The following is a 17,370-nucleotide window of genomic DNA, read 5'->3' on the forward strand; positions in this document are numbered from 1 at the left end:
AAAATAGAAGTTGGAGGTATTTCATTAGAGAAGAGCATGCAAAAAGTTGGGTCAAGTTTGATCATGTTTTGACCAACAAATTGGAGTCCTAACCGAGCAAGGCTTAATCCTTATTATGTTGTTGACAGTGGCATTTTAGGAGCTAATTAGCTGCTAATCTACTACTCTAATGACCATGCAGCCTTAATCAAATATGTAGAGCAAGCCAAGGTGAGCAAACTTTGTTTTTGGCCCAATGTCCAATTCGAACCCGAGTCGGCCCAAATCGGCTCCCCACTTTGCCTACACTGATGCCCACCACGTGTTCGACGAAATGACGCCGTGGCCGCCATGCACCGGAGCGCGCCTGACATGGCCGACGCGCGTCCGAGCTCTGCGCCACATGCCACCTCGTGCCCTACTGCTCCAAAACTGAGCGCCTGTGTGTCTCCTTGCCTCCCTCACTCGCTTCCGCCCACCCTGGCGCTCTTCCTCCGCGCGCACGCGCGCCAGAGCACGGCCGCCTGAAGGGTCGAGATGGCGACTAGAGGGGGGGTGAATAGTCTTTTCTAAAACTTAATCGCGTTGGCTAACCGATACAAATGCGGAATTTAAACTAACGGTCTAGCCAAGACTACACCCCACTATATATGTTCACTAGCACCTTGCAAAGATAACAATTATGCAACAAAGGTGCCGGGCTAGCTAGAGCTCTCCTAAACAATTCTAGGAGCAAGGTCACACAAAACTATGCCACTAGTACTTTAAACAACAAGGGAGCTCCTACACATGCTAGTAAGCAAAAGCACAAAGCTAACTAAGCTCACTAGCAATGCTCAATAACAAGGCAACCAATGCCTAATTAGAGAGCGCAAATACTTAGTTACACAAACTAAGCAATGTGACTAACAAGGTTACTAAAACCAAATTAGCCACGCAAGGGAGCTACTTCTATGCTACACAAGCAAGAAGGTAATTAGCAAGCTACACAAGCTAAATATGTATAAAAGTAATTGCAAGCTTGTGTAATGGGGAAGCAAACCAACGGGAAGAACAAGGTTGACACGATGATTTTTCTCCCGAGGTTCACGTGTTTGCCAACACGCTAGTCCCCGTTGTGTCGACCGCTCACTTGGTGGTTCGGCGGCTAATTAGCATCACCCGCTAAGCCCGCACGTCGGGCGCCGCAAGAACCAACCCCTTGAGTGAGGGTAACTCAATGACACGCTTTTACTAGAGTTGCTCTTCGCGGCTCCCGCGGGGCGAGCACAATGCCCCTCACAAGCACTTCTCCGGAGCGCCGCACAAGCTTCTTGCGCGCTTCGACGGAGACCACCACCAAGCCGTCTAGGAGGTGGCAACCTCCAAGAGTAACAAGCACCACCAGCTTGCAACTCGATCACCTAGTGCCACTCGATGCAACCTCACGATGCAATCGCACTAGAATCGCTCACTCACACAATCGAATGATCACTATCAAGTATATGTGTGATGGAGGGCTCCCAAGCACTCACAAGCATGGACACTAAGTCCCTTGAGGTGCTCTCACACCAGCCATGGCCGAGGGCCACTTCTATTTATAGCCCCAAGGGCTAAACTAGCCGTTACCCCTTCACTGGGCAACGGTCGGGCCGACCGGACGCTCCGGTTGTGTTGACCGGACGCTGGACCTCAGCGTCTGATCGCCCACAGACGACCACGTGTCCCGGTTCCAACGGTCACTTGACCTGACTGGACGCTCCAGCTTCAACTGACTGGACGCTCCAGCCTCAGCGTCCGGTCATTTCCAGTAAGCTCCCGAGCATGACCGGACGTGTCCGGTCAAATGCGATCGGACGCAGCCAGCGTCCGGTCACACTCCAGCGACTGCTACACTCCACGTCAGCGCGACCGGACGCAGCCTGCCAGCGTCCGGTGCATTCAGATCCAGCGTCCGGTCAGTTGACCGACGCCAGCATCTTCTCCATTCTCTTCACCCTTGCTCAAGTGTGCTAACCACAAGAATTTGCATCCGGCGCAATAGAAAATAGACATTCCATTTTCCCAAAAGCACCGAATCCCGCCTCACAAGCTCGGCAGGAGGGAGAGAGGGACCCAAACCCATCTCACCCCTACAAACACCACCACCTTTGTAAATGTGCCAACACCACCAAGTGTACACCACCATGTGTAAGTGTGTTAGCATTTTCACAATCATTTCCCAAAGGATGTTAGCCACTCAACTTGCCACGCCACTCGATCCTAGCGACAATGCAAAGTTAGATCACTCGAGTGGCACTAGATGACCGATATGCAAATAAGTTTGCCCCTCTTGATAGTACGGCCATCTATCCTAAACCCGGTCATAAACTTCTCTACACACCTATGACCGGTGAAATGAAATGCCCTAGGTTATACCTTTGCCTTGCGCATTCCATTCCATCTCCTTCAATGTTGATGCAACACATGCACCAACACGATCAACAATGATATGATCCACTTCATATCATCACATGATCATATTGGTTCATCGATCTTGACTCTACTTGCTCTTCACCGTTGCCATCGTCCATCGGCGCCAAGTCTTGCTCAAGCTTCACCGCCATGCGGTCCATCACTCCAAAGCCTTCGACTTGCCCTTCACGCTTGCAACCGGTCCATCAAGCCAAGTCTTGTCTTGATCTTCTCCACCTTGATCACATGACTCAATGTCATGTCTCATGTGCAATAAGCTCCTTCATCATCATATGTGTGAGCTTTGCAACATCTCCAAGCCATTTTCACCTTCATGGCATATGTTGCTCACACACATATACCTGTGGACTAATCACCTGTGTATCTCACATAAACACAATTAGTCCACCTAAGTTGTCACTCAATTACCAAAACCAAACAAGGACCTTTCACCGCCATTGATGCCATCGGCCAGCTCCTGCCGTTGCTCCCGTAGGCTGCAGCTGGACGGCTGCTGCACGTGGTTGGTTGAGCCCGGGGCCCCAGCGCGGCCACGGCCCTCCTTCGCAGCCAGCCGAACAAGTCCCAGAGCTCGCGCCACTGCACAGTTCGTCGCCGCCGCTGCATGTCGATGGTCGTATGTGGCTAGGCCAATGCAGGCCACCGCGGGCCCTGACGAAGCCATGCACCAATGCGCATGGGCCTACGCGTGCTGCGCCGCCACTCCTTGTCGCCATCGGACCGCCGGCCAGCCCTCCCCACCGTCCTCCCTGCCCTGCAGCCCTGAAGAAGGAAGGACCTCGTGCCAGAATTTGATGAAAGGGAGGGGTGTAACTGCAAGGATATAGACTTGAGTGAATAGTGCCAAGAAGGATCGATTCGCTGATGTTTAATTTGTGTTTTCCGCAGGGACCCCGATGCAAGATTTCAATCCCTTTTTCTCTGGTTTTTACAGTTTTGAATGCTCCACTTTGAAAATTCGTAGTAATTTGTAGAAAAATCGTAAAATAGTAAATGAGGATTTTTTGGAATCCTTGTGAAATTCTCTATGTACTAGATCTATAATATTACATTTTTAAGTTTAAATAGTTTGCTGTAAAAATAGATTTAGGCAGTTAGGTTCTTAATGCTAGTCATGTCTTGTCTTTTTTATAACTGCAGTTATTTTACTCAAATAAATGCAAAATTTTTATGGAGTGTTACTGATGTGATTAGTGATGTCTGGTAAAAATTTTAGTATTTTAGGCTTGATAGTTTAAGATCTATAAAAATAACAAATTACCTGTATTGCCTTACCCCTATTCTGAAGAGGTCTGCAAGATTAAATTAATTGGTTTAGTTAAGTTATGAATCATGACTTTATGATAATACATGAGTTGTATTACTTTTATTAAGCTTTTCAAAAAGCTAAATATCATGATTTTTAGTTAAGTAGATCTTGAGTTATACTTGCTTAAATGTCAGTGGTTGTTTCTGCCCAAACTTTGATAGGGTTACCTTGTTAGTATTGTGGAGCCTTCTTAATAGTAGAATTAGCTTTAGGTGTTTACAACAAAGTTGTTTAGAATTTGATAAGCTTTCTAAAAAGTCTAGAAATACATTTATTGTACATGTATAACCCCATTTATAGCTGTTTAAAGTGGCATGTCAGTTTCTATCTATGTTTTGGACAGAGATGCAATTATTGAATTAATTGACCCTTCTAACTATAGAATCATCTTAATATGAGAATAGTAAAGTTGTACGTAACTTACTAAGCTTTTCCAAAAGTTATGGTTCATGTTTGTTGGAGGTCTAGAACTCCAGTTATGTTTCTCTGAAGTTCCTATCAGTTTTCTGTACCACTGTTGTTGGGTTGCATTTGCAGTTTTGCTTGTGCAATTATTTTTGTGGTGTAAATGATGTTTGCTATGGTTGTAGTGAATACAAAAGTTGTAGAAAATTTTATTATCTTGCTTGTGTTCAAATTGTAAGGTCATAGTCCTGATAGTGTAGGAGTTACATGACTTTTAAGTCTTCTATCAGGTTTTGATTGTATTCTGAGCAGATCTGAAAGATGCTAGTGTTTGATCTAGTTAGAAATTGAATGAGCTTTTGGTGATAATAACAAAGTTGTAGATAATTCATGTATCTAGCTTATGTTAAAATTTGGTGGTATTTGGTCTTGTGGTTTGTGAGTTATGCCTGTTTAAAGTTGGGTTACAGAATTGATTACTCTGTCAATTGTGGACCAGTGTCTGTAAATGGGTATATTTGACTTAGTTAACTTGATAATCATGCTAAGATGATTAAAAATGAATTGTATACAATTTCATAAGCTTTCCAAAATGTCTTCTTGTAAGTCATTTGGATTTGTGTAACTCTAGTTATAGCTAAATCTTGTAGCTGTTGTTTGCATGTCCAGAAATTGACAGATTCCAATTATAGTTGTTTACTTGTATATTGCTAAGTGTGGCTCATACCTTTGATGTTGGTTGAGTTAGAGTACCTAAGATCTTGGGAAACTTGTGTCATGCTTGGCGTTGTCGTCTTCTTTGCCATCTTAGCATGATAGATTGTGTGATGTTTAAGTTAAGCATCGCAAAGTACTTAAGTGTGTTAGTGTAAACTATGCTTGTCTTGCTTGCTATTTTGTGATGCGTCTCATGGTACTATTCTTCATATTTATGCACTTGCATATTGCATCTCATCTAGGTACGCTAGATGCACCACGTGAAGGATAAGATGTTGGAGCCAAACCCGAAGACGGTGTTTGGTGGATATATTCCGAAGATGGAAGGACTAAGCAAGTGCTAGGACCGGAGATGTCACCATGACGGTGCAAGCTAACTGAACTGACTTGTGTTAGATCCCAGGCAAGCCCCGAAGCATATTAAGCCTCCTAATTTTTGAAATGCAGTTACAGTATTATTGTTACATATATATATTGTTGCATTAAGTTTAGGTGTTGGATGCAAACACTTGCTGCATTGGTTATCCAATCCTTGTCCATATATTGATACCCTGAATCCTATGTAGCTCAGGCTCGTGTAGTGCTTAGCCCTGCTTAAACACGGTAGAAGTCAGGTGATTTCCTGTCACCTACGAGATATAGGAAGATACATATGGCACGGTTGGCTATATTTGCTATCGTGGAAAAGAACCAATCTTAATTTGAAATGAAGACCGGACAGAGGCTTGCCGGTTTGTAGTGACTCCGTCTGTGTCGATTAAGGACTAAATCTTGGAGCCTTTTCTGTTCATGTTGAACGCATGCCTCTCTCTTAGTTGGCCGTGTCTGAAGACCGACCGCGAAGCTGAGTAGCTCACCTCAAGCCAGGAGTCGATAAGTATAAAGTGTGCCTCGGAAGAGAGCCGTAGGCGTGAGTCTAAGGGCAGGTGATTTAAAAGTCCTGATCGTCCTGGCAGAAGGGTAATCCCTGAGAGTGCTGGCGCTGATCGAACCTGCGAATTTGGTTCCTGAGTTGTTCCAAAGGTGACCCACGGCTACCCTTGCTAAGTATGCCAGGGTGAGAGTTAGGAATACCTCCTCAGCTGAGTTGTAATTCGATTCGAGTCACCGTCTCTCCCGGTTAGTGAGAACTTGACGGGCTTATCTCCAAAGTAGATACACTAAATAACATAATAGTTCGAAAATAATGATATGATGATGACAGCCTTATTATACCTGCTATGTTTAATATTGATTGCTCCTAATAAGTGAGTGCTCTAGTACAGGTGCAAATCTAGTGGACAGGTAAATAATGATAAACTTGATGCGAAGTTTAAATTGGTTACTATATTCATTTGCTCTTTTATACAACTGTGTCCAGCTAGCCCACCTCATAAGCCTTGCATGACCCTTGGTGTCTTTTATTTTTGGTTTTGACGGGTAAGTCTAGCTGAGTACCTTCTCGTACTCAGGGTTTATTCCACCATATTGCAGGTGAAGTTCTCGGCCTGTGAAGATGGTGGCTAACCGCCGGTGGCTCGGTGATTCTATCGTTACTTCTCATCTATATGCTTTTGTCGGATGATGTCACTTATGCTAGCAATGTATTTAGAACATATATTAATGTAATCTTTTGAAAGCTACGTTGTTTTCACTAATCGATTTTAAAACCCAAACTGGTACTTTTAATTGTGAACCCAGTTGTAATATTATTTCCGCTGCAACCCTGTGTATGTGATGTGTATTTGCTTAATCACGCGATCTTGGTTGTGATGTTGATTTACCGAGGTCTTTCGGGACACTCAGCGGACTACCGGGTTTATACGAGTGAATGTATGTGTGTGTCAACGTGTTAGCGGGGACATCCGTACTCGATCTTGTATAAATTGGGCGGTTCTGTTACATGCAACTGACAAATCAAAGAGATCGAACTCGGGCTCGTCGGCGACCCAACACAAGCAGGCCATTGGTTTAGCTGAAAAGTCATGGTTGAAAGTTTCATTGATTTATTGTTACAGACAAACATCGTTTGTTCCTTGAAATATTACGGCTTATTGAAATAGTACGGCTCCTGCTCCACGGTCATCAGGACCGCAGCGCAGCACAGAGCACCGGGAGCATCCAGCTCAACGCTGCAGAGCTTAGTCAACTGAGACGCGGGTCCTGCCACTGCCGTAACGCCTCCAGTCGCGGCTGCAACCAATTGAATCAAGATATAGAATTCCAATCAAATTGATCCAACAACCGATTCATGCATATAAACTTGTTGCATCATTATCCCAGCAAGCAACACAGAAAATCGCCCAGTAAGCTAATAATAATACATACATATAATAGAATTCCAATCAAATTCCAACAACTGATCCAAGCAAGCTAGTAATAGAATTTCAATCAAATTGATCCAACAACCGATCCAAGCAATATTGTTCTTTATATTGCAAGCTAAGCATATGAACACCGCCACTTTTGTCATTGTGGCATACATATCATCTTATCTTTTCTATCATTCAGATTAGGTGTAGCTATGGTTATTATATGGTTTTGGCGAATGCTTTATGCTATGGCTTGCCATGTTGCCATGCACACAACACTCCGTGGAGACACTAGAGTATCAGACAATGTGATTCCCAGACCTCATCATGAACCAAAAAAGGAAGCTGCCAGACTCATTTAATTCCAGTTCAGACTCCATGTAAGAGGGAACTTATCGTCAAAATCAGATCATTTAATTCCAGTTCACGCCAGTAGCATAATTTCAGTTTATAACAACAACAAAGACTCATACAGTATCCATTCTAAGCTGATAATTCTTAACCTTTATTTTTGATGGGGGTGTACAATTAATGAACTTGAGTTATGATATTTCTACTTCTCATAAGAAATATAGTCATAATATATAGGGTAAAGTATAATTTACACCCTCCAACTATCACCAAAGTATATATTTCAACCTCGAACTTCAAAACCGGATAACTTTGGCCCTCCAACTCTTGAAAAAGTTCAACTTTCATCCTTCTGGGCGGTTTTGCATATGAACAGTACTTTTGATATTTTCAGGAGGCGCCGAAAATTTATATTATTTTTTAAGCATCTTAACGTCCTCAAATGAAAAAACTCAAAACCACAAAGTTGTAGATCTCATTGAGAGCTACAACTTTGGTATAAAAAGTATTTTCATTTAACTCCATGCAAATAATATATTAGTGCTCTAATGCGGCAAGCGCTAGTTGGCGATTATTATGGTGCTGAAATTTATATTATTTTTTCGAGCATCTTACTGTCCTCAAATGAAAAAACTCAAAACTACAAAGTTGTAGATCTCATCGAGGTCTACAATTTACATATAAAAATTATCTTCATCCGCCATCGTATTGAAGGGTTTCTATTTTTTGAAATTAGAGTCTCATCACACGACAAAATTATCTTCATCCTCGTTATTTTTACATAAAACCGCCCGCAGACAATTCCGCAGGGGACACCTTCTCCTCCCCGCTTGCTAATAATCAGATCGAGTGCGCGGGTCTCCAACTTTCACTGGTACAGAAACGGGCTTTACTTTCGGTTGGAAAACCCCTTCAGTTTTGGTTTTTCAATCTTTAGTCCCTTCCGGTTAGGAAACCCCTTCAGTCCCGGTTTTCCAACCTTTAGTCCTGGATTCTCGCCTGGGACTAAAGGTACACCTTTAGTTCCGGTTGGTAAGACCAACCGGGGCTAAAGAGGCCTCCCGGCCTGGCCACGTGGGCCGGCCCTTTAGTCCCGGTTGGTTTACCAACCGAGACTAAATATTTTCTTTTTTTTGTTTCTATTTTCTTTTGATGATTCGTTCGCATTCTACGCTGCTACTGTTTCTTTTGATGATTCGGTTTCTTTTTCTTTTCTATTTTTTTTTGATGATTCGTTCGCATTCTACGCTGCTACCGGGACTTTCTATTTTCTTTTTTTTGTTTCTATTTTGTTTCTATTTTCATTTGATGATTCGTTTTGGCTTTCGAATACGCATTCTACGCTGCTAGAATTTTCAAATACGCATTCTACGCCGCTAGAATATACGTAACATTTTGTACAAACTAAAGTATCAAGGATGCAGCGGTACGATCCTATAGACCAGATCCGTTTCAAGCAAAGTCGTGCTGCATGGCTCTAGAGCCGAGCTTTTAAGTTAGCTTTCACTCTTCTGAGCAAGCGAGGTGGTGCTAATAGGTGGGACTGGCCAGCAATTCTCTCCTATGTGTGGGCTTCAGATCGAGCCGGCCCATCGAGACAGCAACCGGGACTAAAGCTAATGCAGCCTTTAGTCCTGGTTCTAACAACGAACAGGGCGTTTAAAGCTGGCCGCCGAATAAACTCAAAAGTGCATGCATGTAGATGTACTAGACCACATGACCAGACAAATCGCGCCCACAATAAACTCATCAACTACCCATACCATACATACATGACACCAACGGGCAATGTACATCACGTACTATGTGCAGCATCACGTAGTAGCTCTTGCGTTGTCCACAGGGTGCAATATACGGACTTGCACCCCTGCTGTGTCCGACGGATCGAACAAGAGCACGGCCACGGCAAAGCAGGAAGGGTGACGGTGCATGGAGCACAACACAGCAAGGTGCAGTAGCTAGTGTACGGATCGCATCCCTGTTTCCGACGTGGTGACTGACGATCATCCAGTGGATGGAATGGTGATGGGCTTTTTGGATGGATGCATGTGGTCCGGGTCGTCGTCGTCTCTTGTTGCCATGCGACGCGAAAAAGCTAGAAGAAAGGCTATAGTACGGCGAAAGCTCCGGTCGTGTCAGGTCAGGTCAGGCGACGCAGTTGAGGCCCACGCAGCCCATCCACATGCTCAATCGGTTGTAGACCTTTAGTCCCAGTAAAAGACAGGAACAGGGACTAAAGATCTCTTTTCTAGTTCTGGATGGAGTCTCCAGCCGAGAATAGACTTTTACTCCCGGTTGGAGGAACCAACCAGGAGTAAAAGTTAACATTTAGTCCTGGTCGGAGCTACCAACCGGGACTAAAGGTTTCTCTAGTTCCGGGCGCGAAAAATACCGAGACTACAGCTAAATTTCGAAGTGGATCAAAAATCGTTTCTCTACTAGAGTTTGTTTTTATCATTATATATTTACATCTTTTTCCCATCATGTTTTTCTTTCTTTTTTATTGTGGTGACAAATATGCGCAATGTAGCTGCTTCATTCAACGGATAAAAAAGATAGTCACGAACGATAACTATATTTCTCTGTGATTGACACATAAATTTTTTTCCTCCAAAAAAAGAAAGTGAGAAACTGTAGTCACTTATTACAGTAAGATTCTCTGACATCATAACATTAGAGTCAAAACTTGAAAGCAGCACTGAGTGCTACTATAGATGCCATAGTCACAGCAAAAGACGGAAAACAAGATTTGCAGTGACACAACACATTTTCTCCTAACGAGTGTGCCAAGAATGAGCACGCCAATTGGTGATGATGGTAACTAGCTAGACCAATGCAATAAGACAATGTGCGTCTTTTCTTTAGCAACTAGATGAGTTGAAATTTTTCCTCAGCAATGCAGGAGCATATAATGTGCACATAATTATAATTTGAAAACAAAGTGCAAAAATGTGCAGATTAATTCCAGAACATGTGCGGAATTTCTCCTTTTCTCCCATTGTTACTGAACCAAAAGGATATATTTTCAATGAACTCTGCACATAGATCTAGCTATAAGCTGCTTTGACAATTTCTCAGCCTGATCGCTGGGCTGGGGCTGGCTGGGCCAGCCCCCTTAGATGGCTACTATTTACGCGAATCAGCCAATAGTACTTCTCTCTCACGTAAACGAACCAGCCAACCGAACAGGCTACTCCAAGTCACTCTAACACTTACATAGCCAACTGTAGGATTCGTTTTGATGCCGTGCTCTGATCCATATTCTGATAAGGGGGAAGTGAGGAACAATGCTAGTAGCATCACTCTGGACAATAGAATCACCTGATGACAGTAGAGTGAAATGAGATTACTGGCGCCTGAATGAATGAATGAATTGCAAGATGATGTGTCAAATGTCAAGGTCGGATGGCTGGACTGCGACGTGTTCCTTCCTTGTGGGCCGTGCCTGCCTTGGGCCTACGCCGGGTCATGGAGAAGAGGCCTATTTCCTAGATAGAAAGAGGAAGAAGCCTCACCCGGCCCACGATCCTTCCTCGCTCGCTCGACGTCGGTGTCTACTCTACTAGGAAACCCCATCCCACCAGTCGGCGCCGCGGCCGCCGTGATGGGCTCCGGCTCCGGCTCCAGAGAGGAGTGGGTGCTCAGCCACGGCGACGTGGAGCTCATCCGCTCCGACCTCGCCATCCTCCGCGGGCCCCGCTTCATCAACGACCGCATCATCGCCTTCTACTTCGCCCACCTCTCCGCCGGCCTCTACAGCGACGACCTCCTCCTGCTCCCGCCCTCCATCTCCAACCTGCCCGACCCGGACTCCGTCGCCGCCGTCGCCGACCCGCTCCGCCTCGCCTCCCGCCGCCTCGTCCTGCTCCCCGTCAACTACAACCCCGACGCCTCCGTCGCCGAGGGCGGCTCCCACTTGACCCTCCTCGTCCTCGTCCTCGTCCTCGACAGCGCCACCAGCCCCTCCGCGCCCCGCTTCGTCCACCACGACAGCCTCCGCGGCGCGCCCAACCTCCCCATCGCCGAGCCCGCCTCGCCGACGTGCTCCGCCCCCTGCTGCAAGGGCAAGGCAGTGTTTCGGGCACAGTTCCGCTCGCCCAGGGGCGCACACCGAGGCAGACCAACGGCTACGACTGCGGCGTCTACGTCATGGCCATCGTCAGGGCCATCTGCGCCTGGTGGAACGACGCCCAGGACCACCGGGGACGGGGAGGGGATTGGCTCGAGGCGGTGAGGAGGGAGGTGGACGCCCGCAGCGTCAAGGCCATGAGGACCGACCTGCTGCAACTAATCAACACCCTCGTCCAAGAGAAGGCCAAGCCCAATTCCACATCTGAGGGAGACACTGACTGAGGGTCATCAGATTGATAGGCAGTAGCTTAGTTGCTGGTAGTGATTTCTCAAGTCTGGTACTCCCTGTTGATCTTAATCAAGGGTTTTCTTGCTATGTCGCCTTGTTTGTGAAGAAGAAGAACTGGTAGAGCATACACACTTTGTGTAAGTAGTGAGGTCTTAGGAAAATACATCTGTCCATGTGAGTAAATTTTTTGGCAAAACCCAGTAGCAAATTGACTATTACTGATCATGATCAAAATGCTGCGATCTCACCGTGCTTATGCTTGCAGGTTTGTTGAGTATGAATGGATTCGTGTTGAAATTCTATGCCTTTGGAGTTTGGATATTAGGCTAGTGCTGGTACATGTTTTTTTTTTTTGGTGTGTGTATATGGATTTTGGATGACAATTGAGAATTAGTTGATAAGAGCGAAGTGGTTGGTTGAGCAGTTCAAGTGTTGTTTCCTGAAACTTTTATTCACTGGAATTTTAGAACTTGAGAGCTATGTTAAATGTGCTTACATGTTTCTTACTCAAATGTTTCATTGAATATGCATATTTGATATTTTATTATAAAACATGCCAGTTTCTAGTATATCATCCTAGAAACAACTGCTGTTCAACTAGGTAATCCTGAACCTGTTCTAGTTGAGATGTATTATGTTCAATTCTAGTTTAAGCATTCCTGTTATTTTCCTTATCTCAGCAGCTCTAGCACCACTGATCTTTTGCCTTTCTGTTGGCATGTATGTGTTGTAATATTCTGCTATAATGAACACTACAGCAGTACCCGAGTTCGCACAGACTGTAGGTTTTTGTCTTTTTGAATTTTGATCTAATAGCCACATTTGAACTGCAAACTGCTGCATGATGGTAGATGATCCAAATTGGTGCTTTTTGTTGAACTGAAACTGCAGGCTTCCAATGCAGAAAGCTGATGCTGATCTGTATATACCCTTATTTGTGTCCATCAAATCCACATACTTTCACAGTTTAACTAGCTTCCTCATGATGTTTCTAGCTGCACGACTAGTCCCAGCTGAGAGCAAGCGTGCTTCAAGGCATTGAAGTGGCGGATTGAGTGGTGGAGAATGGCAATTGTGGGAATGCTGCTTTACTTGGTACCTACATTGTCCGAGCTATGCAACTGCATGCTTTACCTTCAGGTTGGCCCTTTAAATGTGCTGGCTCTGTCTGTTACTCAGAAGCCAAAGCTTGTCTCTGACACCCGTCAAAACAAAAGAAAAAATAAACAAAAGCTTGTTTCCAATGCTGCTACACACGTGCGCCTTCTTTTCTCTCGTATACGGACCTCTAGAAGCTTTATATGTTCCAAATATTCCATAAGGATAAAGGTTGACATTTTGTTGCCAGATAATCTCTTCGCTGCTGGAAATTGTGACACTTTTTTACACATATTTGTTAGCAAGCAATTTAGGGCTAAACCTGAAAGATACACATTTTTCCTGATTGATGACAAGTGTGAGTGTAATAGTCCTTTCTTGGGGGGTGGCTGGGGGCGGCAGCTAGGGTTGAGGCCCTGGTGGGCGACGGTGCTAGGGAGGGGGGCGGCGGCAGGGACAGGAAGAGGGAGGCGTAGAGGAAGAGGGGGATAGGGGAGAGCCGTAGCTATTTCTTTCTTGAATCCAGATGATTACAATGCCCCTATATTTATAGTCCGAATAGACTTGCCTCTCAAATAATCTAATGAGGAAAATCCTTATATATTTGGACTTCTCTAAATCGTATCTAATCTAAACCGACTCTATTCCCATTTTATTTATTTCATTTCCTTTATTTGAGATCTTCTGGATATGGGCGTCGGCGGCACGGCTGGAGGTCACACTCGCTAGGACCCCCCCCCCCCCCCTGGTGGCGCCGTTGGACACTGCATGGCTGGCCTGCCCAACCCCCCCCCCCCCCCCCCCCCCCCACACACACACACACACACACACCCACCCTAGACCCTCCATTAGGCGTATCATGGATGTAACTACTCTTTACTTATTTAACCCACCACGAAACGAAACGAAAAAGCTAGCGACCAACTAGAATTCTAATCTGTATGCCAAGAGTTTGATCAACTTATTCAGGTGCCCATATTCACTTTGACCACAGCCACCAGAAGAGGATTCTTTGAACAATTGCTATTTCATTCCATAAGCAAAGGAAAAGAACTAGGCCTGTCAATACTGGATTTTTCTGAATGCCTGATAGTCTGATGTATAGTTTCAAAAAGCAAGTCGTTTTTTCAAAACTTACCGCAAGCTTTTAATAATATGGCCGTGATCTATTATGGCCGTGATCTGTCATTACGTGCGACTATCTCCACTATAGAAAGAAGTAAAAAAAGAAAGGAGGAAATTTTCTAGTGAATACTAGAAAAGAACAATGAATTCAAAAGCATCAAACCTCTATTTTTTGAAAGAATCGAAGCACATCGAAATGGTATCTAAATTCTCAGGTGTCGAAAGATAGGTATTATCCATTAAGGCTCAAACTCTATCTTGTGGTAAGCTAGGGAAATTACATACCAGTAGAGCATTAATTGTTGGAGAAGCTGGCTAGCTGTTTGCTCGGTGCTTATGCAGGTTTTGATTGGAAATCTGAAATTAAGAAACTTCGAGAAATAATTCAAAAAATAGCTCAGTCAAAATGAATTTGTCGAACGAACCACACTCCTTCGTAGACGTCAGGAGTCCATTGATGAAAAGGGGCTGGGGAAAGCTTGAACCCAAGTCCTACAGTGATGAATATAAGCGTAATTGAAATTCTTGAGGAGTTATACATTTATGTATTGATAAGACCATTCACAATTTCTTGAAGCTCAATCTCCCCCCGGACGAACCATATAGCCAAGATAAACCATGAACCAGAATAGAAAAGCTTGCTCCACCCATGAGTAAATATTTTATAGTAGCCTCGTTAGACCGTAGATCTCTCTTGGTATATCTAGACAATAGGTAGGAACATAAACTGAAACATTCTGGAGCTACGAAGATAGTTATTAAATCATTAGTACCACATAAAAACATTCCCCCTAGAGTAGTTGTTAATACGAATAACAAAAACTCTGTTATAGCCATTTCTGTACATTCAATGTACTCTACAGATAGAGGAATACATAAAGTGGAACATAATAAAATAAGAAATTGAAAGATTTCGTTGAAATTGTTTGTTTGGAAATTTCCCGAAAAGCTATTCTTTCTTAGCTAATGGGGTGGAAGATCCATCCAATTTGGTTATATCACGAACTCGAAAAACGTATTTGAATGTGACTGAAATGCACGATCTTCACAGGTATCACTTTTCACGATACCTAAACCTAAAAGGTGGAAAGTCAAGAAATTCTCATCGAAACATCGAGAAATTGCGCATATAGAAAACTCTAAAGAAAGAAAAAAAAGAGACCCATGCCATGATTTTCAAATCTTTTCTACTTAGTAGTCTAAGTTTCTCGATGAGAATAATTAATTCGATCGTTGTGGTCAAACTCTATTAAAACTAAGATTTTTTATTTATACATGTTCTAGTTTTTTTTTCTATTCTGGCTTGGTTATTCCATCTAGCTGAGCCATTCATGTTTTTTTATGAAAGAATGATATTTGCCGATACTCTACTCTAATAAATAAAAAGAGAAATAAAAAAGAAATCATCCATTTAATGAATAACATAAGATTCATTGAGTTCTTATCGCACTCCTTTGTGAAAGAGTAGAATGAGAATACGAGAATAAACTAGAATAGACTATAGTAAGCGAAAAAAAGTAAAAGTAAAAAACCTACGATGACAACTCTCCCCCTTCTCCATTTAGCCAAATCATTGTCCAGTCGTTGATGCCGTGGACGGAGAGGTTGCTACCCCAAGGTATTTCTCTCAATACGAATGAGGAGGTGCCCCAAAGTGTCATGCTGCTGCTCGGAGCCAATGTCGTTGGTGGAGATTTTGAAGCAATATTAGCAGGAGCCGATATAGCCGAAGATGTAGTAGTTGAAGGTTCTGGAGACTATTGTCGGTCCATGGTGCAGCTAGGGTGGCACCGGGCAGGATCCCTGTGAGGTGTAGCGCCTGCAAGACCTATGAAGGTCATGGAAAATTGTATACCTGTCCAGCATTGACTTGTCCTATGATGCGTCTGCATAGTGATGTCGCCACCTTGGATGGAGGTGACGTGGTCAAGTTCTCCAGGGTGCCGAAGCGGAGGTCGCCCTTGTCGTAACGGTTGGAGAGATGAACGGGTGGCCATGAGCGTGTTGTCTGCTGACGTAGATATCCTCAACAATGAGAAATTGTCGACCGAAGAAGATGACCGTTGCTAATGATAGTATGCGATGTGGCCAGTCCTCTATTAGCAGGATGCTTGAGGGGAATGCCTGAGTCTGCGGTGCAGATGTCGCTGTGTGGAAGTCGACTGCTAGAAGGTACGGGGTTGTCATCCTTAGGAATTCCAGTAGGTCCTGTAGCAAGGGAGAAGTCGTTGGTATATAGTAGCGTCCGTTGTAGAGGATGACACCTTGTTGGAGTGACCATGCCGGTGTCGGTGCATGGACTTCAATGGTGGCAAAGATGATCTGAAGTTCATGCTCGTCCATGGCGGCCATGCAGACCTGTGTGAGTATAACTGGGTCAGTGGTGTTGTCAGGGTGGGTAGCAGCTTTGGTGTTGTAGTCGGCCCATGGAGGAAGCGCCTTCAATGGTGTGTTGTTGGGTGTCGAAGCCGCTGCGAATGAAGGTGGTGCCAGAGCGCGTCCCAAACTTGCATGTTGGGGTGTCGCACTTTTAGCTGTGTTGTGTCATCAGAGTTAGTGTCGATGTCGGGGCTATCTCATGCGGCGTTGATGGTAGGAGGAGTGAGACGCTCTTGTGCTCATGCCAACGCTATGGCCGCTTCATCTCCCATGGGCGGTGTTGTGAGACCGCTGCCTAAAGTGGGTCTTGCAGGCCGATGATGAAGAGGTTGATCTGCTGAAGCTCACTGGCAATGCTGACATGTAACAGGTACATGGTGAATTTGTCGATGTAGTCGTTCACGGTGTCGGTGTGCCGAGGAGGTGTGAGGTCGCCGAGCGTGTCTAGGCAGATTGGCAGACCGAAGTCGTAGGTGAGGCTGCAAGTGAAGAGTGCCCACTCGGTTATTGGTGCATCCTTAGTCGAACGGGTGAACTAGAGTTGTGCTGCAATTGTTAGATGAAAAGCGGCATATCGGATTCGTTGATCTTCAGGCGCGTGGTGCAGCGTGAAGAGGAATTGCATCCGGGAAGCCACGGTAGTGGATCTGTGGAACCGTCGTACATCAGGGTTGCCAGTCGAGAAGTGACGGTTGACTGGAGCAGTCCTTATGCTGGCGCTGCTGAAGGGATCGGGCACTACGGAGGTATAGGTGGGGGCTGGCCGGGGTAGGCGGTGGCCTACCTGGGTTGGTAGGGCGGTCGCTAGGAAAGCTGATAGCCAGCCCGAAGACACGGGGGCACGGCAGCAAGGGTAGCTGCAGTGCTGGTGGTGCTGTGAATAAGTTGTTCGACACCTCCAT

General features: G+C 44.9%; 2 pseudogenes; one reads left to right on the forward strand and one right to left on the reverse strand.

The window, feature by feature from the left end:
- The first annotated feature begins 11,052 nt into the window (after positions 1–11,052).
- Positions 11,053–12,275, forward strand: LOC136498055 (NEDD8-specific protease 1-like; annotated as a pseudogene).
- A 2,211-nt stretch (positions 12,276–14,486) lies between these two features.
- On the reverse strand, positions 14,487–17,370 carry LOC136496022 (NAD(P)H-quinone oxidoreductase subunit 2 A, chloroplastic-like; annotated as a pseudogene).

This window comes from Miscanthus floridulus, chromosome 12 (assembly GCF_019320115.1).
Source record: "Miscanthus floridulus cultivar M001 chromosome 12, ASM1932011v1, whole genome shotgun sequence".
Lineage (NCBI taxonomy): Eukaryota > Viridiplantae > Streptophyta > Magnoliopsida > Poales > Poaceae > Miscanthus > Miscanthus floridulus.